Consider the following 26,394-nt stretch of genomic DNA (forward strand, 5'->3'; position numbering starts at 1 on the left):
TTTAATTGTATAAAATGTAACATTCACTTATGTCTGTGTAGAAAAAAATGTTTCTTTATCATTCTATGTAAAACCATAGTTTACATATATGATCATTAAGTAAGCTTTGTCTAATTTATGTATTTTGGTGCAATAAAATCAGATAAAACACTTTGACTTTTCGACTTATGCTGCACCAACTTGAATATAATGTCCTCATTAGGGGGGAGGCTCCGCGGAATATTTTATAAATCAGAAAAATCATAATTTAATTCGAAGATCTGTATAGCAAAGCCATGATTTTTTCTTCAAGAAAAAGTAATTCGTGACCGAAAGAATTAAAGTTGTAAATTTGTCCTCTTCCTCGGAGGACTGATTGTTCTTCTTGGTTGTTGTGTAATTTTATTTAGGGGCCTTTACTTAATTCCACTGTTATACTTGTGTAGGTATTATTTATGAGTTTTAACACTGGACCCTGCGGGGGTAAGGGGCCTTACCTATTGCGATACTGCGACTTTTTTTTTTGAGTCATCAGTTTTCTGACTACTTTTATGCGGTCAGCCAAGAATTCCTCTCCTGTGGCAATCTCTTCATCTCAGAGTAGCACTTGCAACCTGTGTCCTCAGTTATTTGATGAAGGTATTCCAGGTCCGTGTTTTCCTTTACTGTTTTTGCCCTCTACATCTCACTCTAGTACCATGGAAGCCATTCAGTCATGTTATAACAGATGTCCTATCTATTAAAAACTAGATACCCGCCTCGATTGCCAAAAAAGCACCTAGTGTTAACCTAGGTTTCGGCGTAGATAACTACACCTTCTTCAGAACAATAAAACCCACAAGTGCCTAAGAAGACCTGCGATGTTGAAGGTTCTTAGATGTCCTATCATTTCGTCGCTTCTCCTTTTCTCTCTAATTCTATGCAGAACCCATTCATTCCTTACCTTATCACTCCACCTAATTTTCAACATTCGATTGTAGCACCACATCTCAAATGCTCTTCTGTTCCGAGTTTCCCACAGCCCAGTGTTTCATTACCTTACAATGATGTGCTCCAAATATACATTCTCAGAAATTTCTTCGCAAATTAAGGTCTATGTTTGATACTAGTAGACTTTACTTGGCCAAAAGTGCCCTTTTTCCTATTGCTAGTCTGCTTTTGAGGTCCTCCTTGCTCCATTCGTTATTGGTTATTTTGCTGCCTAGGCAGCGAATTTCCTTAAGTTCACCTACTTCGTGACCATAAATCGTGATGTCAAATTTCTTGCCGTTCTCAGTTCTGCTACTTCTCAATGTTTTCATCTTCCTTCGATTTGCTCTCAATCCATATTCTGTACTCATTTTCACTCTGGCTAGCAATGTCATCAGCGAATCGTGTCATTGATAACGCTCCACCTTGAATTTTAATTCCACTACTGAACCCTTCATTTATTTCCACAATTGCTTCTTCGATTACAGATTAAGCACTTCGTTATGTGTCGTCCACTCTTATTATTCCTTCTTGGGTCCTGTCTCTCCCTATAGATTAACCCTACCTTCCTTAGAATTTCGAACATCTAGCACCATTTTACCTTGTCGAACGCTTTTCAAGATCGACGGATCCTATGACAGTGTCTTGGTTTTTCTTTAGTCTTGCTTCAGTTATCAACCGCAACGTCAGAATTGCCTCACCGGTGCCTTTACCTTTCCCAAAGTCAAACTGATCGTCATGTAACACATCCGAAATTTTCTTTTCCGCTCGTCTTTAAATTATTAATGGAAGAAACTTTGATACATGAACTGTTAAGATGGCTGTCCGATAGTTCTCGCATCCGTCAGCTCGTACAGTATTCGGGATTGTGTGGATGATATTTTTCCGAAGGTCGGATGGTACGTCGCCAGACTAGTATGTTCTACACACCAACGGGAGTAGTCGTTTTTTGCCACTTCCCCCAATGATTTTAGAAATTCTGATGGAATGTTATCTATCCCTTCTGCCTTCTTCAATCTGAAGTCCTCCAAAGCTGTCTTAAATTCTGATTCTAATACTGGATCCCGTGTATATTCTAAATCGACTCCTGTTTCTTCTTCTACCACGTCAGACAAATCTTCTCCCTCATAGGGGCCTTCAATGTCTCTTTCCACCTATCTGTTCTCTTCTCTGTATTTTACACTGACATTCCCATTGCACTCTTAAGGTTGTTTTCACTTTCCTATATGGTGAGTCTTCTTGGATTTTTTCACATTTTTCATGTCGCCATTTCTTAGTATCTTCCCTGCACTTTCTACTTATTTCATTCCTCAGCGACTTATATTTCTCTATTCCTGAATCTACCTAGACATTTTTGAACTTCCTTCTTTCATCGATCAACTGAAGTATTTCTTCTATTACTCATGGTTTCTTCCCTACTTCTGTGAGTGCCGTTTTTTTTAGAGATGTCCATTTCTCTTCAACTGTGCTCCCTACTGAGCTACTCCTTATTGCCTTATGTACAGCCTTCGAGAACTTCGAAAGTATATCGTCATTCTTTAGTACTTCCGTATGCCACTTCTTTGCGTATTGATACTTCCTGAATAATCTCTTAAACTTCAGCCTACTCTTCATCGCTACTACACTGTGATCTGAGTCTATATCTGATCCTAATTATTCAGTATCTGATTTAAGGATCTCTGTCTGGCCATGATCTAATGTAACTGACATCTTCGCGTATCATCCTACTTTCCCAAGTATACCTCTTCCTCTTGTCGTTCTTGAACAGACTATACGCTATTACCAGCTGAAATTAGTTACAGTTAGTTAGTGTCTACAGTTGTTAGTGTTTCTCCTCTCTTATTCTTTTTCGCAAGTCCGTATTCTCCTGTAACAGTTTCTTCTGCACCTTCCCCTACAGCTGCAGTCCTGTCCCCCATGACTATAAGATTTTCATATTTCTTTATGTACCGTACTACCCGTTCAATAACCTTATATACTTTCTTTATATCTTCATCCTGAGCCTGCGGCATGGGCATTTGTAGCTGAACTATAGTTGTCTGTGTAGGTTTGCTGTCGATTCTGATAAAAAACAACCCTATCACTCAGCTGTTCACACTAATACACTCTTTGCCCTACATTCCTATTCATTTTGAATTCTGCTCCCGTTATACCGTTTTCTGATGCTGTTGATATTACTTTATACTCATCTGACGAGAACTTCTTGTCTCCTTTCCCTTTCACTTCACTGACTCCCTCTGCATTTAGGTTGAGCCTCTTCATTTCCCTTTTCAGGTTTCCTAACTTTCCTGCCACGTTCAATTCCTGATATTCTACGCCTCGACTCGTAGAACGTTATGCTTCCGTGGGTTTTACAATCTTTGTCTCATGGTCACCTACGCCTTGGCCGTCCCTTCCCGAACATCCGAATGGGTGACTATTCCGCCATCTTTCGCCAATCGAGAGATCATCATGACGATTTTTCAATTACAAGCCCCATTTCTCGTGATACATGTTACGTGGCATTACTGCAATGGTTTCCATTGCCTTCTGCATAACCATGCTGCTGATCATTGCTGATTTTTCCGCCCTTATAGGCAGTTTCCCACACCAAATACAAGAGTGTACCTGAAACCTCTACCCGCATCCCAGCCATCTTTGACGAGGCCGTTAGCAGAATGAGGGTGACTTACTATGCCGAAAGTCTTCGGCTGCCAAGGCTGATTATTAATCAAAATTTAAGCAGTGGTCTGTTTCTAACCCGGTACAGAGGACGTTTTTATTTCTAATCAAAGACGCTACCCTTTTTATGATATAAATTAGTAATTTTAGTTATTGTTTTTCCGTTTTAAATTTGCTTGTGTAACTGATGCATGTTGTTTAAACCGATGTGCTCAGCCTTGTAAGTGATGCTTGTTGTTTAAACTGATGTACTCAGCCTGTGTTCGCCCTTCCACGTCACCTGTCCTTTGTCCATCCTACGTTAGGACATCTCAGGCGCGATGTGATTAGAGCTACTGTTACAGAACCGTGTTTCGCAGACTGTCCTTTCACTGATGTAAACCCCGAAATAAGGAGACAAATCATGTTGGAATAAATTAATCCCCACCGATAACTGACAAATATATATCAGTACCAATGACTCCCATTACTTCACTTTGTAGATAACGATTTCCTATATGAAATTGCATGTACATTTAAACACGAATCCTCTATGCAAGCATCTGGGGCTGGGCTGTAGGTGAGGGGAAGCGTCACGTGTCATAAAATGGTAAGGACGAGGACCTTGTTCTAGGCGCGCAGTCCGGAACCGCGCGACTGCTACGGTCGCAGGTTCGAATCCTGCCTCGGGCATGGATGTGTGTGATGTTCTTAGGTTAGTTAGGTTTAAGTAGTTCTAAGTTCTAGGGGACTGATGACCACGGCTGTTAAGTCCCATAGTGCTCAGAGCCATTTGAACCATTTGAGGACCAGGTTGATTTGCAGAATTGCTGTAGGCACACGGGAGAGTGTCCTTCGCTGGTCGTCAGACAGGACAATCCTTGAATTAAGCCGACTTGGTACCACATACAGTAAAAGTCTGCTGTGCAGGGAGAACTAAGAATGCCTCTAGTGAGCTATGTGGTCCGTGGATGTGGGCAATTCCTGCATGTTGCCAGGATTCGCCTAGGTACACTGGATATTAAGGTAACATCTTGGGAACTAGAATGGAACAGGAAGATTGGAAAGAGTTTGAAGACTCTGAGACGCCGCCACCGTGTTGAGGCCCCCTCATTAACCGAAATGATTGACGAAATGTAAAAACAGCTGCTACAGGGTAACCTAAAATGTTTTGTATTTGGAGTAAGAAACATGACTGTGCTTACAAAGTCCGCACTTATAGCTCAGTACTGGGACGTGTACAGTGAGAGTGAGAGAGTAGGGCAGCTTTTGCAGCGCAAAGCATAGCGATTTTCGTAAATGGTTAACCAACTGAAATGAAAGTAAGGGAGGGAGATCAGCGCCTTTATAGGGAACCTCTCACTGGTGGGCACTCTGAATATTTATCGTTCAGCTAATCTAAATAAGTAACGCCAGAAAAATACAGAGAACCTTGTTGTAAGCACACTTCAGCAAGTCACTTTTAAACCAGGCAGCATCCCTACCATACCACTCTCCAGTCACATGACTACTCAGGCAGATTCGCCAATCAGCCGCCACCTTGAAAGACTTCATTTCAGCAGTGAGAGGATGCCGTTCTATGTAGCTGAGCTTAGACTAATGTTTTTGGTACAGAGCCAATGATTGATTCTGCAGCACTTAAGTTGCAACTTGCAGATTCTTAGTATGGTGAGATACAGCCATTAGCACGAGCTGAGCTGTGGGCAAAGTCGAGTCATTTTTAACGATGTTCATTAGTTCCAATCCTTATTTTGAAGACTTGCTTGCAGCCAGAGCTTCAACATGCTTTCAGCTCTGGCTATAGATGCGAACACTTAGCCTCTCTGGCCCTTTCTATCCTTCTACACTAATCTTTGGCCGCCACTTTAAAACTTCCGCGAATGTGATTGTTTTACTCAGGTACGAATTCATTTGAATCGCATTACAGATCCTACGTCCAGAATGCCCAAGGAATTAGCTTAGTACTGTTATTGATTGCTATGTCGCTTATCTTGTATTTACGTGTAATAAACTGAGGTAATTGAAGTCTCTGTTTAATTTAATAGAGAATGAGGCTAACTTACCATTCCTGAAGTTGGCAGCAGTTTATGTCAGTTGTACAGGGCGAATTTTATGTATCCAATTAAAGGTTCTCATTTTGAACAACAATGGCAATAAAACCTTAAAGCAACAAATTACAATTTGGCCACTCAGTTCGGGTATAAGTTTACTTGTGAACTCCTGATACCGCAGTAAGATTCATGAAATATTTCCAGTTCCGATTTGGATTTTGAAAAACGATTAGCTTTTGCCATCACGTAATGATGCAAGTAATTGTGAAACGTTTCGTCTGTAACTATGTTTCACAAAAACTCTTATTATCATTACTCTGTATATTGTGTACTTTAGTCGTAGTATGAACATTTATTTCTAAGTTTCTGTGTGAATACACTCCCTTAATGTATTACTTACAGTGTGGAAGTAAGTGCTCTAAATTCCGAATGTTGTCACTTATATTTTATGAACTAGAATAAACACTGCTGCTCTACTTTTGAATAGGAGTGTTAACTGTGTAAATTACCTTCAGTGTTTGTGATACTATTTACTCTCAACTGAATCAGACAATCTGTAAATAAAATTGAATGAAAAAATGGCTATCAATAACACACAGAATCTCTTCCTCACCACACAATTACAACACAATGGCTCACTGTCGCCTATTGAATGTGCATTCTCTTTAAAAAAAAATGCACCTTTTGGAAATGTGAGAAAGTTACAAATGAAAACAGTTTCCAAACTCCAGTGACGCAGATGATGTCCACCACATTGGTCGCCGCGGGAAACAGCACCTGAATTATCTGTCGCTTTCTTCTGGAATGAGTTGTTCCCGACAGCGTTTGACACCGTGTAGGCTTCAACCGAGCGAGGTGACGCAGTGGTTGCACGCTGCAACTGCATTCGGGAGGAGGACGGTTCAGACTCGCGTCCAGCCATCCTGCTTTAGGTTTTCCTTCGAAAGGGCAGGTCGATTTACTTTCCCATCCTCCCCTAATCCTAGCATGTTCTCCGTCTCTAATGATCTCGTTGTCGACGGGACGTCAAACACTAATCTCCTCTCCTAGTCTACTCCTCCTCCTTCCGCATAATCTTACTGTGGTAGTAACCCAGTGCGTTATTGGTTAAATGAACTATGTCAGCCGGCCGGAGGTTCTAGGCGCTACAGTTTGGAACCGCGCGACCGCTACGGTCACAGGTTCGAATTGTGCCTCGGGCATGGAGGTGTGTGATGCCCTTAGGATAGTTAGGTTTAAGTAGTTCTACGTCTAGGGGACCGATGACCTCAGATGTTAAGTCCCATTGTGCTTAGAGCCATTTGAACCATTTATCAACTATGTCAAGAACATCATTAAAGTCTGAAGTGTGCCGGCTCGCCGCATACGTGGTTAAGCGGCTGACGGTCGAGTGTGCGTCGCAGTGCGAAATTTCAGCAGCCGCTCCGCGTCGGCCGCACCGCTCTTCAGCAACGGTAGTGGCGGCAACAGAAGAGGCAGCAGCTGAAACACCTCGCTGGGTCAGGATCTGACAGCCGTGAGCTGCTTTCCCTGCCGGCCGCATCCGCATCCGCATCCGCATCCGTACCCCCGCCGGGGGCATCAGCCGACAGCGTCTCGTCGACGAAGTTCCAGAGGCAGGAAAAACAGTGTGTTTCTTTATGCTAACCACTGAAACCAGAACACAATGCCATGCCACAGTGAAACGTCCCCTTAGAATAATTTATACATGACTGTGCTTAAACTGACACACAATACTTTTTTTTTTGCGCAACGCAATCTGACTTTCAAAAATCCCTACAAAAGAATTGCCCTGACTAACATTAACCTATTCCCTTTCACAAATCACTTACCTCACAAAAATCTTCGTTACTCAAGCTACAGCAATACAGCGAGCGCCACTACTGCCAGCTAAATAAAAGATTCAAACTACGGAAGTCACTAACTACTGATAGGGATAGTTAGCAAATGAACGATTTTAATAGAGAACAAACAATGTATTTACCTTAATAGTCATAATATGTATAGCAGTTCATAATATCCAGTATAACAAACTTCAAAACTCCGCCATCTCTCTCCCCACATCCACCACTGCTGGCGGCTCACCTCCAACTGCGCAACGCTACGCGGTGTTAACATCCAGCTGCCCAACACTACAATGGCAGACAACAATGCAAACTAGCCACAGACTGCACACAGCACAGCCAGTGGTTTTCATACCGAGCGCTACGTAACGTTCTGCCATTCGTGCACCCTGGTTCGTCGTTGAGTCGACCATCGCAGGTGCTCCTGTCTGTGATGCAGCGTCAAGGGTAACAGCAGACATGGTCTCCGAGCTGATAGTCCATGCTGCTGCAAACGTCGTCGAACTGTTCGTGCAGATGGTTGTTGTCTTACAAACGTCCCCATCTGTCGACTCAGGGATCGAGACGTGGCTGCACGATCCGTTACAGCCATGTGGATAAGATGTCTGTCATCTTGACTGCTAGTGATACGAGGCCGTTGGGATCTAGCACGGCGTTCCGTATTACCCTCCTGAACACACTGATCCCATATTCTGCTAACAGTCATTGGAACTCGACCAACGCGAGCAGCAATGTCGCGATACGATAAACCGCAATCGCGATAGGCTACAATCCGACCTTTATCAAAGTCGGAAACGTGATGGTACTTATTTCTTCTCCTTACACGAGGCATCACAACAATGTTTCACCAAGCAACGTCGGTCAACTGCTGTTTGTGTATGAGAAATCGGTTGGAAACTCTCCTCATGTTAGCACATTGTAGGTGTCGCCTCCGGCGCCAACCTTGTGTGAATGGTCTGAAAAGCTAATCATTTGCGTATCACAGCATCTTCTTCCTGTCGGTTAAATTTCTCGTCTGTAGCACGTCATCTTCGTGGTGCAGCAATTTTAATTGCCAGTAGTGTATCATTAAATGTGAAGTAGCGAAAAAGAGAAAAAGAAAAGATCTCAGCTAATTGTGTCCAAAGAAGTGACGACAATGATCTTCTCGAAAATATTTATGAGCTTCATTGTCCGAGCACATGCAAAAGAAGGAATTTGAAGAAGAAGTACGTCAGAGATTCCGAACCGAACGACGAGAAAAAAATATCCATCACGTAATGGAAGTAACTCCTTGTGTTCGTAGGCCTACGCAGAAAAAACGAAAAGTCTATGTCAGTTTCCGTGCTTTCGGAATGAATGAATAGCTGAACGCGGCAAAATATCACAAATATTGTGACTTAAGTCATACCAATAAGATCTGTAAATGCAAGCAGTGAATGTGTTCTCACTGCGGAACAGAGCCGCCAAAAAGCTGCATGCTCAAAAATCAACAAAATCCCTGTCTGCATTCATTGCCGCCAGAGGAACGGAAAATGTGACTCACCTGGAAAAACTGTGCAACTCATCCACAGCTTTTAGAACGTGAAATAGGTAGATCAGATTAGGGGTCCAGCTAAAACACAAGCAAACTCGATATCATATCCATGTAAATCAAGTAACAAGGCACATTGGGCAGGAAACGGAAGTACAATCGAAACAAAAATGTGTTGCGCGGTAAATGAACTTGTTAAACAGCAATTTTGTACAAGTTAAGCTGAACATTCAGGTAGCCTAAACACAGACGGTATAACTCATAATGACACGTCCTCAAGACAAGGAGACACTTCCTCATTACGTGCGAAATCACACCTGTTTTCACACGGAGAGATGATGTGGGGAACACCTGCGTCAACCAAAGCTGCGTGGGCTGCTGACGAAAGAGATGTACCTTCTGGGGCAGTGCCTGTGACGAGAGGCTTCCCGATTTGTCATCTGTCCAGTCAGAAACCGCATCTATGTGTAGATCCTGCCAACGAGTGTGGTAAGGACTGTGATGGCCACGATAACGTCCACACTGCACCTGTAGTAGCAGCATACACCTACGCAGCTTCGTCATCAGCTGCAGAGTCTCCCCTAATTCCGCGTGAATTAGTTTATGGGAACTGTGGTAATACTGACGAATATAAGAATCGCAAAAGAGTGAAGTGCAGTGAAAATAAGGTCCTTTTATCAAATACAAATGGTTCTGAAGTTTCTTATCTTACTACAAACGAGTTTAAACTGCGCACAGATAAAAACATGTAATAATTTAGATGTTAATGCCCGGTTAAGTCGTTTAGGGATACCAATGCACGGGAGGCTGCTCTTAGGCGTTTTATCAGAGTTAGTCATCGAAAGCAAAAATCGAATCCGTATTCTATACCAGCGACGTTAGACAGGATTCTCTTGAGAGTAAATAATTTGCAAACAGAGTTTAGACCATTATGTGACCTCCTTCAGCTTACGAGAAGAAATGAAGCATTCGACATCTAGCACTTACACGTAGATTTTGTGAAAGCGTCTGCACGAGTTTTGTTTGACGCAACCCTCCCTATTTCGCAGTGCTTTGTTCACACTCGAAACACCTAAAAGAATAAAGATGCTACCGATAATTGCGGGTCGAAGTAAACTGGCTATGGCTGAAATACGAAAGCTAACTGACGAGCTAGGTGTTGATATAGGCTCCTTGCAACAGCCATACCGTAGATACAATAAGCGCGCACATTTGCCCCGGATATTTTAACTGTTAGGTGCCGCTGTTAGGAAATGTCGGCCATTGTCTGAGGACGCTGAAAAAAAACAGCCATCCAGTTGCAAAACAAAAGTTGTCAGCCCTTGACCTAGGTTTCGATTTCTCTAAAAATATCTCCTTCAGAAGAAGTGGGCCTTCTTACAACACATGATGGTACCCTTAGATTATCTGATGCCGTGCGGCTCTTGTCATATAAAAACTGTCAAAACAAGAATAATCCATGCCATGGCTTGTTTTATCAGTTTTTTATGGTAAGAGCCGCTCGACTTCAGCCAATCTAAGGGTACCGTTATGTGATGTAACAAGGCCCATACCTTCTGAAGAAGATATTTTTAGAGAAATCGAAACCTAGGTCAAAGGCTAACAAATTTTGTTCTTCAACTGGATGGCTGATCTTTTCAACCTCTACAGAGTTACGCAGTTGGTGATTCGCAGCCATGTTTAAGATTCTACCATTGTCGTTACATGCAGGAAATTCACCGTGACTAAGGTGGCACAGCCCTGTGAGAAGCACATTGTCACAGTAGAAGTTTAGGACGCGCAGCCACAGTAGGTTGCAGTAAACATATACATGCAGTATTCTCATCCCATCTTACCTTACGCAGATAAACCTAGGGTGGTTCCATTATAGGGTCGAGGTTCGTGTCTCCTTGTGACAACAGAAGCGAAGGCTAAATCCTGTCTGTGGCACAGTAGGAAAACTGACGAAGGATGTGAGATACTACAGGACGCAATACAGGAAGTGGACCTCATTGTTTTAAATGTAGAGTGCCAGCTGAGTACATTCGAGGGTTGAGCCACCAACATAGACATCACTTCAGCTAACCGCATGATAGCAACTAAGATTAACAGTTGGCAATTGCTCCAGGTGTTATCACCCAGTGCCTATAATACAATTGTCATCGAAGGTGGAAATGGGAATTATAGATGGAGACAAGGAGACCAAAGCAGGATTGGATTAGACATCAGGAAAACGGACTGGGTTAGCTTAGTTGCCGACATCGCGGCATTTCCAGTGGAATAGGTTCTGGTACATGTAAACTTCGGTGCGCAGCTGTCAACTGAACTCTTGATATGAGCAAAGGACATTCCTACTTCTAAGAAAAAAGTAAATAGGCTTCTAAGAGTCAGGCTTCCACCACTAGGAGCCACCCGGAGTGGTTCTAGGCGCTACAGTCTGGACCGCGCGACCACTACGGTCGCAGGTTCGAATCCTACCTCGGGCATGGATGTGTGTGCTCTCCTTAGGTTAGTTAGGTTTAAGTAGTTCTAAGTTCTAGGGGACTGATGACCTAAGAAGTTAAGTCCCATAGTGCTCAGAGCCATTTGAACCATTTTTGAACCACCACTAGGAGCCCAGAATTTCCCACGCTGAGCCGAAGGGTAATATGGAGAAGAAGAGTTTATCGACGTGCTTTAGAAAAATCAGAGCATACTGCGAGGCTCCAAGCACACAGGCAATCGATTCAGGAAACTAAAATAATTCACTGGCAGATATTTCTACTAAGGCGCCTGCAAATTGACGTACGGGGTAGACAATATGAACCGTTGAATAAGAAGTTTCATGGACCTACTACCATGTTCACCATTCGCAAAGAGAATGGCTGAATGACGGCTGGATGGAGGTGGTCAGGATAATATCTGCTAACCTCCCTGCTTTCTGATGATAATACCGTCACAGATACTGAAATACAAGCACAACCTAGAAATGAACTACATGACGAATATGGCAATCAGATGTTGGTGATACCGTTCGCTCAAGAAGTGTCGCTAATTCCATGCTCAAAACTGGAAAGACACCTGGTCAATTCAGAGGCAGGGCGGATGGTAGGCCCACTGATAGTGCCACATTTGACAGCATTAGTGAACGAGGCGTTGCGAATAAGTAGGATCCCAGTGATGTAGAAAATAGCAGAAGCAGTACTGATAAAAAAGGGAAACGACAAAAATCCGGCGTCGCCCAAAAGCTATAGACCTACTTACTTATTAAACGTCTTGGATAAAGTCCAGGAACGTCTCTCTGTGATCGGTTGCAGGCGCACAAGGAACTCGTCGGTCTACACCAGCGTCTATATGGATTCAGAAAAGGGAAAACTATAGATGATGGTGTTAAAAGAACACTTCAAATTGTAGAAAATTCGACAACGAAATAGGCAGCCGTGCTCTTGATTGACTTCTCAGGCATATTCGATAATATTTGGTGGTGTGCTATGCTCGAACGCCTTCAAGATCTCACGGTCCCCAAATGACTGTATAAGAGCTTTTGGATTATTTTAGTGGACGTTGCGTCCAGTGGCTTTCGGGCTATAGAGCAAACTAATCAACAAGGGTACCAAGGGCTCCATACGTGGTCAGCTGTTCTGGGATCTTAGAATCGAATCCCTGTTACATCTGTTGGGCGTGGCACGTGCCACTGAATGTGTTGTTGCATACGCAGATGACGTCCTAGTAGTTGTCTCTCCAGGCGCCGGAGCGAGACTTGAGGAAAAGACGTCCTCGGATGCAGCACTGGTGCACGAGTAACAAAATACAGCTGTTCTTGAAACCACATACATACTTCTGAAGGGAATACTTTCTCCTGTTAGAGATCCTTCCCTGAGTCCTGTAAAACGCAGCACTGTTACTAGCTATTTAGGCATTTTTCTAGACGAGAAGAGAAACTTTCTAGAACATTTAAAATCTGTTAATGAGAAAGTGTCTAAAGTTGTCACTAGACTGTCCGTGCTGGCACCGCTGACTATAAATTAACATTGCACGTGTTGCGGTCATATCACGAAGCTATCTTCAACGCCATTGGGCTTCTCTGCCAACGTCTGGGTGCATCACCTTCGAATGGGCTGCTACGAAACAATACCTCGACGATTTTAGCGGAGCGCACGTCTTGGCTCATCGGTGCCTTTGCCACTAAACACGTAGAGGGTTTGTTGATGATTATCGGAATATGTCAGTGGGATATCATGGTACTAGAGCTGTATTAGTTGGGGCGTGAGCAATATGATCGTATACACGAGAGCACAGAAACTCATATTAAGGCAATGGAAGACATTTATGAACCTGGAAGTTAGATGAGTGGCAGTCTGACTGGGACGCTAGGAGCACTGCAAGGCGTGTTTACAACATACAGTAGTCCAGCATCAGAGAGAGGCTCAAACTGCGCGGCAATGCTACTCGAGGTATGGTGCACCTATTAACCGGTCACGATCCATATCCCAAACATTTATGTCGAGTGGGATGTAGCAACACACCAATCTGTGAATGTGGAGAGAAATATTCCGGTGATCATATCATTCTCTGATGCCACAAAGTGTTTAGAAATTGATGGTCTTTGTTTATTTTTGTTATCATTAGTTGACAGAATCCTAATCGTAACAGGTGAACGTTGTCCATCAGTTGTTGCACCATCTGTAGATTGTCCTGATTAAATTTTATATCAAGATGAAGAATTCAGTGAACACTCTCCCTGGATATTTCAACCACTGCTGCTTGCTTACCAACTGAAAGCCTTGGGCTCCGTAAGACAGACTCGCGTACAACATCAATGTTTGCTGGAGAACGCACACATCTTGGTCGTCCTGTTGACTCGTCCTTGAGGGCAGATCCAGTCTCTTCAAAGTTATTAATCCAACATTTTATCGAGTGTTTCGATGGAACGATGTCATGACGTTCTAAGTTACAAAAACGTCGGAACTCCCTCTGGGCTGCTGCCAAACTATCTCTGTTTACTCGCTAACTGTCACAGACCCGCAGTGCTGACACCTGCCCATAGCTGACACTACTCATTTCAAACATTTCCGTTATTCTCTGTCACCTGCTACCTCCCCCTCACTTATCCACCTTAATGACAGTGAAAAATTAAACCACGTGTACCTAATGGAAATTTGGGAAAGCAATCGTCACCGAAGTTAATCTGCCGGTAAAAACGGAGGAAGGGTTACATCTAAATGAAAGGAAAAACGCAAATGAAATTGGTGGAAATTAATTTTGAAAAAAGGCTAAAGTTAATAAAGAAAGTAAATGTGAGGTCGTTACCTTAACAATTAACTGGCGTTAATTAGATATTTCAGATTTGGGGAAATTAAAGTCGCCAGTCCTATGGACAACTACTAAATAACTGAAAAAGAAAGGTTAATGCACATATAATTAGCACCAAAAGCGTGGCAACTGATGGATGACACATGTTGTGTGAAAACTGAATGTTTGTCAGAAGTAATAAATTTCACTACACTCTGACTTAATTTAGCAAAAGAATTAATAAACCCGGAAAATTGAAAGTTAATTTAGTGACTGAAATTAATAGTAAACTTTGTTTCTGAAGCACTACGAAATTAAATAAAATAAGATTAGTCTTGGGCTACTTCAACAATCATCTCAAAAGCAACTTGAATCTACGCAATTTAGAAATAAGAGATTTAACTTTGAACTTGAATTAAATGATTTTGAACAATTAACAATAGTAAAATTTAGTATGTACCAAGCTGAGCTGCAGACACAGTAAGCTAAAATATGGTAACAAAACTCGCACTCTTAATTTGTGCTTGAGTAATCTAAATATTGTCGGCAGCTATAAATACTTTAACTGAACTTTGAAATTAAAGCAGTGAAATGGAATGATATTACTTTAATGCTGGCGTCTGAATTTCAACGACACTTGGGTTCATTTCGGAAAAGGAAGGGACCCAGCTTGGTAATGCAATTGGGGCAATGAGCAACAAAGGTTCATGTTAAGTTTCTGTATTTTAGTGATGCAAATGGAACAATTTGGAAAGCTGAGGTCTGCCATACAGTTCTAAAACTTTACGTGCTTTCAGTCTTCCTTGTTGGTTGATTGAAGGTTTGAAGTCGTCGACCGAGGAGGTGGCGACAATCGCTTATTGTCGGCCGTCGCTGTTGCAGAAGCTGTATGTTGGTGTGCCTTCTTTGGGACATGGTCACCAGGCGAAACGGGCTCTTGATGTGCGCCAGCTAATGCTTCCCGTCCGCGACACCATGTCAGAAACTACGAGTATCATAACAAGTCGAGTGCAATTACATGCTGCCAAACCCCGAAAGCGCAGCAACTCGCAGGAGCGTCACTCAACACACCTGCTCCACCGCCCTACTCCAGCCAGACTCTGCTCTGCCCACGCTCCACGCGGCAGAGTTAACACTACCCAAGATCCTAAACACTTTGGTTCTCCACACGATCAATCGATGGAATCGTTCGATAGCATAGTTTTCCCTAGGCAAGACCCAGCGTAAAAATACAAATAATATTTACAGAACAAACCAAGTATACATCGACATCTTCAGGTAACAATATATGGAAAAAAATTATAGTACAATAGATGGAAATAGGAGGATATGCATTTCCGGCGTTACACACCCTGCATTTTATTTCATTCTGAAAGCAACCAGTTTCGGCATTTCATTTTTCCATCTTCAGGCACTCTAAGCTTCTATCCAAATAAATGAATTTGTCGTATAGCGCTATGACTCAATGGCTATTGTGAATGACAATCGTTATACAATTGCTTCATATGAAGTCGTGACTCCAACGTGACGCGGAGAGGAAGAGCTACGAAATTTCCACCAATACCTCAACCAGCAGCAAAGCAGAATCCAATTCACTATGGAGATACAAAAGAATAGGGTGTTGCCTTTCCTCGACTTGGAAGTTTACAGAAGGCCTGATGGTAAATTGAGCCATAGAGTATGAAACGTCCCCTTAGGAAAATTATACGTGACTGAGCTTAAACTAACACACAATATTTTTAGCGCAACGCTATCTGATTTTCAAAAATCCATACAAAAGAATGGCCCTGACTAACATTAACCTATACCTTTCACAAATCACTTACCTCACAAATTTGTGTTTTTATGTCATTACAGACTGTTTGACATTTCGATTCTATGTTATGTAACTCAGTAGTTAAATCTTCACGTGTTTGATTTGTCTAACTTTCTAAGATTTTGTTCCACTCTGTCTAACTTTTGAAGATTTTGTCCCATTTGTTGTATTAATTGTAATAACAATGGACTGGTGTCTGAAACATGTTCCTCAGTGCTATTCGGCAATGCATTTGAACCGGCAATATTCGCAGTTTGAAAAGCAGAAAATGTGTCTTGACTTATTTGAGAAAAGTGTGAGGACGCAAAACCTGAATCTACAGTATTTGCAAGATTGTGTCCTGTCATTTCGGATTCCTGAGGCAAGCTGTTGCCGACCGATCGATCAATAATGCTTCCCTGTTCACTAATTGTTTCACTGCCTACACCATTATTTGCAGCCCGCTCCATTTCCCTATGCACAATTACCAAATTACTACTTTGAACATTAGTTAATTCATTACACGGTGGCGCTAACACACTGCTTTCGTCTTCACTGCCATTTCTCAGTTTACTTTGGAGCCTAGTACTATGTTTTTCACACGCCATTATTTTCACAATATTTCACACGATAACACAGAAAAACAATTTGAAGAGCAACAATAAGAGAACACATTAACATAGCACTGAAAATAATATCTCGTTAATTGCAAGCGCAGCTGCGAAATACTTGGTGCAAATCTACATGAATGCCACAACTGTTTTACTGTACAACAATGAAAGGCTGCAACTATAAAGGAGATTCTCTCTACAATTACGCGCTAGCTATAAACAAAATCTACACTAATTACACAAACTACAAGAAAAAATCAGAAGATTCCAGTGAGGTATCCTCGGCTAAGGGTCGACATATGAAACGTCCCCTTAGAATAATTGTACAAGACTGAGCTTAAACTAACACACAATATTTTTAGCGCAACGCAAACTGACTTTCAAAAATCCTTACAAAGGAATGGCCCTGACTAACATTAACCTATACCTTTCACAAATCACTTACCTCACAAAAATCTTTCATTTGCTAACTATGCCTATCAGTAGTTAGTGCCTTCCGTAGTTTGAATCTTTTATTTAGCTGGCAGTAGTGGCGCTCGCTGTATTGGAGTAGTTAGAGTAATGAAGATTTTTGTGAGGTAAGTGATTTGTGAAAGGTATAGGTTAATGTCAGTCAGGGCCATTCTCTTGTAGGGATGTTTGAAAGTCAGATTGCGTTGCGCTAAAAATATTGTGTGTTAGTTTAAGCTCAGTCTTGCACAATTTTTCTAAGGGGACGTTTCATCCATAGAGTATACGGGAATCCAAGCAGTACTGACAGGTATCTGCATGCCTTCTCCCATCATCACCCTACGTAGAAGAAATCCGCCCTGCACACTTTAACCAAGAGGGCCCACACGATCAGCGATAAGGAACATCTAAGGGGTGAACTATAAAACCTCAAGTCCATTTTTTGTGCCAGTGGTTAAGGATTTAAGGTAATAGATAAAACTATGGTGACAAAGAATGAAGGCAATAGAGGAGAGCAAAAGGAAGCAAAAAACATCGCTGTATTACTATATGTTCAAGGTGTCACTGAACGGGTGGGAAAAATTCTCCAACGAGCAGGCATCAAGCCGCTTTTCCGAAGCAGCAGCAGAATAAATGATGTTGACTAACTACATGCCGATAGAGTTTACGAAATCGGGTGGCCCATCAGCAGTCGGATATCTGAACACGAATGATATATCCGACAAAGACAGCACACCAAGGTAGCGGTGGCGGAACTCCAGGGTGAATGCGGTAAACAGATTGATTTTGGTGAAGCACACGTACTGGCGAAACAGCCTCTTACCTTCAGGAGGAAGATTAGAGAGGCAATAGAAACAGCCAAGAAACCGGCCAACATGAAAATAGAAGACGGATACCGACTTACGACGTCTTGCCTGCCAGCAGTAACAGCGCTACGGGACGATAGGTCACGTGAAGCAACACATACAGGCGCACGGGAAACCGCAGCGGCCGCAGGTACTTACTGGTGCGTTTCGGCCGGAGCCAGAAAGCAGGAAAACAACGCTACGTCACACCTGATGTCTCGTTTTCCATTCGCCGAATTCCACCAATCATAAGCAGTAATACAAATACCAATCAAAACGTCGGCTTTCCACCAATGAAAAGAAATAATAAAAACACCAATAAAGACTTCTAACATCCCGCCCCGTCATCCTAAACTGCGTATGTGATTTAAAAAAAAATGATTGAAATGGCTCTGAGCACTATGGGACTTAACGTCTGAGGTCATCAGTCCCCTATAACTTAGAATTACTTAAACCTAACTAACCTAAGGACATCACACACATCCAAGTCCGAGGCAGGATTCGAACCTCCGACCGTAGGGGTCGCACGGTTCCAGACTGTAGTGCCTAGGACCGCTCGGCCACTCCGGCCGGCCTATGAGAATTAGATAATAGCCATGTCTGCAGGTATGCAAGAAACAAACTTTTCTCATTCAGCAGTAAACAAAAACAGTCTGACGAATGTCGCTTGCAAAAGGTACTGAAACATAGGTAGTTTTATATATACTAGCAATGCGGTCACAAACGCAGAAAATTTTTATTGAATGTGCCGTACCAGTTGTTATAGAAGGCGAACAGTGTAGGAGATACGTGCAGTTTCCCAGTAACACTCACTGCTGTGGGGAACAGAAAAGGTAGCGCAAGCCTAGTAAAAGTAACTTAATTTCCTAATCTGCGAAGTACGCATGGTACAAACATATATAATGTGAAAGGTCACGAATTATCCTGCAGAACTGCCGTATCTGATGTTGCAAAAAGTGAACCGTGCATAGAAGCACGTGCAGTTTCTTCACGGACATGTAGAACAGGAAACGACACGCACAGCCAAATGCCGGCTTTCAAGTCTTAAGAAAGCCCTTAAAGCAACGTAACGTTCGCTAAGGAGTTACTTAGCTCTAATTTAAGTGAAAAAGCCGGTCGGAGTGGCCGAGCGGTTCTAGGCGCTTCAGTCTGTAATCGCGCGACCGCTACGGTCGCAGGTTCGAATCCTGCCTCGGGCATGAATGTGTGTGATGTCCTTAGGTTCGTTTGTTTTAAGTAGTTCTAAGTTCTAGGGGACTGATGACCTCAGATATTAAGTCGCATAGTGCTCAGAGCCATTTGAACCATTTTTTGAGCACGGCGAAGTAAACTTAATTTGGTTTCCTAAGCTACAAAGGAAACATGATAAAAACATATATAATGTGAATGGGCATGAATATGCTAAAAAGGCGAACAGAGCATTTTCTCAGCAACACTCGCTACCGTGCGGAACACAAGATGGCCCGAGGTTTGTTTGTCGTCTCTAGGATTTAAAAGCGTTTTTGTCCGATGTTAATGACTTTTAATAGGTTATAGGTACATATATTTGTACCGGATGTCACAAGTTATAGGAATTTTCAATCCTACATGAAATAGTTCTTTTCATTTTTCTAAAATAACTTTATCTTAGAACATGATAAACATATAACCGAAAGCTTCGATTAGTTTTAAATTGTCTTTCGTGGTTATAAGAAACTGTAGTCACTGTGACCGCATAGTGTGATACTGATTTTATAAAGGGTATTACAGAAGTTCTACGAGAGCTGGGACGCCCTTTTATTATACAGTAGACATAGCCTGTAGCTGTTGTGCAGCTGTTTCAGCCGCCCGCCGGCGAGGCGCGCGATAGATTCGCCCCCTCTCGCCAGCCAGGGAGACGGGACACTCGGCCCTGTTAGCCACCACAGTGTTAGTTCAGAGCCCATTTATGATGAATAATTCCTAAGGAATTTTTCAAGATCATTTTTTCCATAATGTTAAATGTTAATTTTGTAAGTAATGCTCGAATGATGTCCTGTCCTGTGTGAAAACGAGAGTATCTCAGTGGCGTATTTGATACTCGTAGAAAATACCGATTTGATTAAGAATGCAGCCAATGAACCTTCCCATTTCAGCTGACCTGCAGTAAGGTATAAAAAATGAATGTGCTGTACCTAACTGTCAAGTTGTAAGATGTGTACCAAATTTTTGCAGAAAAGTCGTGACCAGCAATTCGACGATTCAGATTTTTTTTCTGAGGCGAGACATGTTGTGTTGCAGCTATTTTACTAGGCCAGGCTGAGTAAAATAACGCCATGACAAATGCAAGAGGCTCATGGAAGCAGGTCAGGCCATGGATGGCGAGACGTGGTTACATCAGGGGCAATCTGCAACCTGAGGATGCAACAAGTAGTGTCTCGTGGCGTCGGAGCAGTCACCGCATACCCTGACTCTGGAGAGAGACCTGAGCTGCAGTGCCACTGACACCGTAGAAAGGCAGAGCCACTGTGACGCTGGTGACAGCCGAGTATTGCCTCTGTTGAGGCGTTCGTAATCGGAATCGATGTCATGGCATAGCAGCGACAAACCAAGCACATACAGGTCGATTCAGCTGCCCCTACCGCTGGGTTTTATGCAGCCCACAAAATATTCTAATACTACACACATCATTTTCATATTCTCTCGCTCACTACGCGCAAACTGTTTATTGTACAGAAGAAATGAAGAAGCCTTTTTGTAGGAAATTTCATATAGTTAAATTTTTTACAGGGGTATGTTTGCGCTGAAGGCCACAGTTTTGGAGTTGTTCACGAAAAGCACGTTCAGAGGTCACTTTTGTAGGTTTTTGTTGAATAATTCGAAATCTACCGCGTCTAACGAAAAATCACCCCGCAACATATTTTTAACTACATTAAATTTCCTATAAGTAGGTCCTGCTCTTTTTTTCTGTAAGACTAATAGTTTCCACATAATTAGCCAGAGAAGCCCACCCGGCTGGCCGCGCAGTCTAAAGCCGTCGGCACACGGACCGTTCTGTCGAACGTTAACTTTGAGCGTGCCAAGTTCAACTTGCTGCTGAACGCTCAGGAACGATGCGACTTGTGCATGTGTACGTGGGCCCCAACGTGGTATACGCGATCGCAACGCGCTCCAGCTGCAGTTGAGGGATGTTTCTAGTTCGTAAGTCACACTGTTTACTCAATGGACGCGCGTGAAATTCCCACGTTAGCTCTATTAAAGCGCACATTTCCTCCATCGCCCACGAAAAGGAAATTACCATGTCCAATCAATAAGGACACAGACTTATAAAAGTTCCATTACAAACAGTGCGGTACAAATTCGGAATACTTTTCCGCATAAGATAAACATTATTTCATCATTCCCACATTTTAGTAAAACCCCAAGGTCAGCCTTACTTGATCACTACCCAGTAGCAGAATCTTTGCGACATGTGAATTACGAAGCGTAAAAGAAAAAGGAACAAAGCTGTCCTGTAGATTAAGCCAATCGAACAAAATCACCCCTCAAAAAAGGTGAATTTATATTTACACAACATCAAATTATAGCATTTACTTATATTAAACTAATAATAGAGTACCAGAACCTAACAGAAACACGAATGTTACGAAAAAAAATTTGGAAGTTCTATGACGCGAACCACCGCCCCAATCAAAACTCACTATAGATCAAAGACGCTACTCATTACGCTAATCCTACCTCACAATCCTTGTATGTAATCATATTGTATTACCCATGCTATAAACGTTAATCGTACATTATTGTTAGTAATTGAAATTTAATTATAACAAATTGTACCAAGGATAATACGTTTTGGGTGGATCTTCAGTGTGTCGCTTTTCTTCAAATAGCCTTTTCTCATAATACGCAAGTTACAATAATTCTTTTGTAACGAATATGATGTTTCTCATTATTTTATTGGAACAAATCACACAACTAACAACGGATTTTCCAGTGATTCTCAATTTGCTGGTGCTCAGAAACGACAAATATACATACAGGCTTGAAATGAATGCCAATATGGCGCCTCACAAACTCTGTGCTGAAGGGTGACGGCGTGCGTGTGACGTAGATGGCGTTGTGCCATCTCATTGGTCAACGCTCAGACGCACGCTCAGAATATCTGACATGCCAGATATTGCTCTGCACGTTCGGAAAGACTCCCGAACGTGCTGTTCCACGCTATGACGTCAGAAACTCGGCACGCTCAACGTTCAACGTTCGGATGCACGGTCCGTGTGACGACGGCTTTACGCACTGCTTTCCGAGCGGGAAGGCGTGCCAGGCCGCGGCACGAATCCGCCCGGTGGATTAGTCTCTGAGTCCGGTGTCCCGGCCAGCCTGAGGATGGTTTTTCAGGCGGTTTTCCATCTACGTCAGCGATTGCGATTTCATTCCCTTGTTCCGCCTCACTTACACTGGTGTCGCCGATTGCTGCGCAAACACCATTTCCACATACACGTATACCATAATTATTCTACCACGAGTACCACGCAAACATTTGGACTTTCACTCTTCTGGTATGAGACGTTCCCGGGGGAAAGGGGGGGGGCGTCCACTGGGGCTAAACCGCACAATAACCCTACGTTCGGTGTGGGACGGCGGTGGGGTGGGCGGACTGCTGTGGCCTGTTGTAGGATTGTGAAGCACTGGAGGCTACGGCGGGACGGAGACTTTCCGTCGTTTCTAGGCCCCCGGTTTAATACATACGTGCATATTCAGAGAAAATGGAAAACTTATTTCTGGTATATCAAGCTGTTTCAGGTCGCGTAGTACCCAGATGTAGGGTCAGCTTAATCAGTATGCGTGTGAACAACTATTTATTTCGAGGCAGAGGTATGCTGTCAAAGAGTCACCAGCTTTGAGGAAAGATCTGTGGTAGTTTTCGAGTGGACATGAGTCAACAAGCTACCACTGCTGGACAGGGCCTCTGCTACGTGACAGTATACCATTCGTACCGAGACTGGTGCTGTTGACCTAGTGGCCTCTTACTGGTTGACCACCAGTGGACCTGTATCGGACGCTGTCCACTTTCTATCCTGGTGGGCTACAGTTGCAGCTGCCTGTGCAGACAAACTCTGGTGTTTTCTCCCTCTGCTTATGTGGGCAGGCGCTACTCCTATGAACCGTCCCTTCCAGGTTGATTCCGTACGGTGTGGCGTGACCTGCCACAAGGTGCATCACTGGTCCTAATCTGTGTGGACGCGGATACGTACTGCCTTATGCTCCTTCCTTCTGCACTCTTGCCCACTCGCTGACTCCGTCGCTTCGCCAGCCAAGCGATGCTGCTCATTGTCGATGACAACATGCCGCTTGCCTACCACGGCATCTCCTCGCCAGCCGATTAATGCCCTTGCCTACTGGCTGTTGTCTCCCTAGAGCATCTTCAGCACTGTTGTGGTTAGCTGAGCAACAAGAGGAATCTCTAATAATGGTCTTTTCGTGACAATGCGTTACACAACAAGCAGATATCTACCTGCCGCTCCGCTGCAGCCATACACAAGATAGTGAACCCCTGGTTTTCGACAACTGACAACATAATTACACCACTCACTACAGGAATGATCTGTAACGACCGACGATGTTGCAGATATTACGTACTCAGGCACTGTACTAGACCTGCGGCCACTGAGAAAGTTTTTAAGAGGAACGAAGACATCGGACACAAATGGTCATTGAAATACACTCCTGGAAATGGAAAAAAGAAAACATTGACACCGGTGTGTCAGACCAACCATACTTGCTCCGGACACTGCGAGAGGGCTGTACAAGCAATGATCACACGCACGGCACAGCGGACACACCAGGAACCGCGGTGTTGGCCGTCGAATGGCGCTAGCTGCGCAGCATTTGTGCACCGCCGCCGTCAGTGTCAGCCAGTTTGCCGTGGCATACGGAGCTCCATCGCAGTCTTTAACACTCGTAGCATGCCGCGACAGCGTGGACGTGAACCGTATGTGCAGTTGACGGACTTTGAGCGAGGGCGTATAGTGGGCATGCGGGAGGCCGGGTGGACGTACCGCCGAATTGCTCAACACGTGGGGCGTGAGGTCTCCACAGTACATCGATGTTGTCGCCAGTGGTCGGCGGAAGGTGCACGTGCCCGTCGACCTGGGACCGGACCGCAGCGACGCACGGATGCACGCCAAGACCGTAGGATCCTACGCAGTGCCGTAGGGGACCGCACCGCCACTTCCCAGCAAATTAGGGACACTGTCGCTCCTGGGGTATCGGCGAGGACCATTCGCAACCGTCTCCATGAAGCTGGGCTACGGTCCCGCACACCGTTAGGCCGTCTTCCGCTCACGCCCCAACATCGTGCAGCCCGCCTCCAGTGGTGTCGCGACAGGCGTGAATGGAGGGACGAATGGAGACGCGTCGTCTTCAGCGATGAGAGCCGCTTCTGCCTTGGTGCCAATGATGGTCGTATGCGTGTTTGGCGCCGTGCAGGTGAGCGCCACAATCAGGACTGCATACGACCGAGGCACACAGGGCCAACACCCGGCATCATGGTGTGGGGAGCGATCTCCTACACTGGCCGTACACCACTGGTGATCGTCGAGGGGACACTGAATAGTGCACGGTACATCCAAACCGTCATCGAACCCATCGTTCTACCATTCCTAGACCGGCAAGGGAACTTGCTGTTCCAACAGGACAATGCACGTCCGCATGTATCCCGTGCCACCCAACGTGCTCTAGAAGGTGTAAGTCAACTACCCTGGCCAGCAAGATCTCCGGATCTGTCCCCCATTGAGCATGTTTGGGACTGGATGAAGCGTCGTCTCACGCGGTCTGCACGTCCAGCACGAGCGCTGGTCCAACTGAGGCGCCAGGTGGAAATGGCATGGCAAGCCGTTCCACAGGACTACATCCAGCATATCTACGATGGGAGAATAGCAGCCTGCGTTGCTGCGAAAGGTGGATATACACTGTACTAGTGCCGACATTGTGCATGCTCTGTTGCCTGTGTCTATGTGCCTGTGGTTCTGTCAGTGTGATCATGTGATGTATCTGACCCCAGGAATGTGTCAATAAAGTTTCCCCTTCCTGGGACAATGAATTCACGGTGTTCTTATTTCAATTTCCAGGAGTGTATATTCAACGGTGACAAGTGAAAGTTTCTGCAGGATCGGGATACGACGCCTGATTTCTCGCCTTACACGAGGCTCGTCTTAATCACCTCGGCCATCCTGCCACGATTTCCATCGCACCAATATTCTCAACTTGTCACAAGCAAGTAATGTCACTGTTGCTTGCTTGCACCTTTTAGCTGAGTCCCGCAAGAGTTCGGAAGCAATGTGCATTTCATCTGGAATTAGTGTGACCCATCCATGCTCGTAAGACATTACTAAACGTCGCACATGTCCGACAGAACAGACACTACGCACACATATATATGTAGCAACATTTCGTGCATAGACAGTTCATGGTAATTTCAATGTGGATGCACACTACGTCCCAACTCGTATGGTACTATGCCGAAAGCTGCGAGCAAACGGGTTAATGGACGCTACTAGCAAGTGGCAATTTGAGAATTAGGATCAGAAGGGAAGCTTGTCCGGACAGACGCAATGGTTAAGCCTTGGGCTCATGTGAACTGGGATAAGCAGGTTTGAATGTTGGTCCGGCAAAAATGTTCACTTGTCAGCGTTGAATTTTTTTCGGTGCACAACTGTGTAAGAAGACACTGTCTCTCTTAAAAATCTGTATATACATACGGCCAATGTATCACATGTCCGACAGAGCACACCACACATGTGTAGAGCAATGGTGAAAATGTGTTGTATACACACGACCGCTGTACACACGTCCGACAAAACAGATGCCACACACTTATGTAGAGTATATATAGTGATACGAAGAATGTTTATTGGCGTGAAAACAACTCTGCTTGATTGGTACCCCTGCTGAGATATACCTCTTCACTTCGTTTTCCCATTGCCAAATCTGTCTAGTAACAATGACCGCTTAGACGTAAAGAAAATGAGTCATCTTGCCGTTTGATCGATTAATGTGTGTTTTGAAAGACAACACTCGTAGCTAATGCCGAGATATTGTGCAGTGTCCGCTGGATAGGTTCATAGAGGCCAGGCAACATATTCCCAGGATGCTGCGACACCTACACGTAACCCTACCCAAGCGATGTGAGGTGCTCGTGTGAAGGCTTTTATCTTATAAGTGTCACATCTCCCACCCCAACGTGATGAGAGGCTGAGGCGCCGAAGATCAAAAGCCGAGCTGTTGGCTGCTATAACGAGACTGCCGGTGTAGAATCTCGCATAAAAAGGAGGCCTGTCATGCGAGTCTTTTCACCCACGGTGAGCGACATTACATTTTGTTGTAGTTGCCTTACTGTCGTAATAAACAGAGTAGTACATTTTCTACAATTTTCGTCCGGATCAGAGACGATATTTTAAACATCGAACTCATTCTTTGGTTGTATTTCT

The sequence above is a fragment of the Schistocerca cancellata genome, chromosome 7 (genome assembly GCF_023864275.1).
Source record: "Schistocerca cancellata isolate TAMUIC-IGC-003103 chromosome 7, iqSchCanc2.1, whole genome shotgun sequence".
Classification (NCBI taxonomy): Eukaryota; Metazoa; Arthropoda; class Insecta; order Orthoptera; family Acrididae; genus Schistocerca; species Schistocerca cancellata.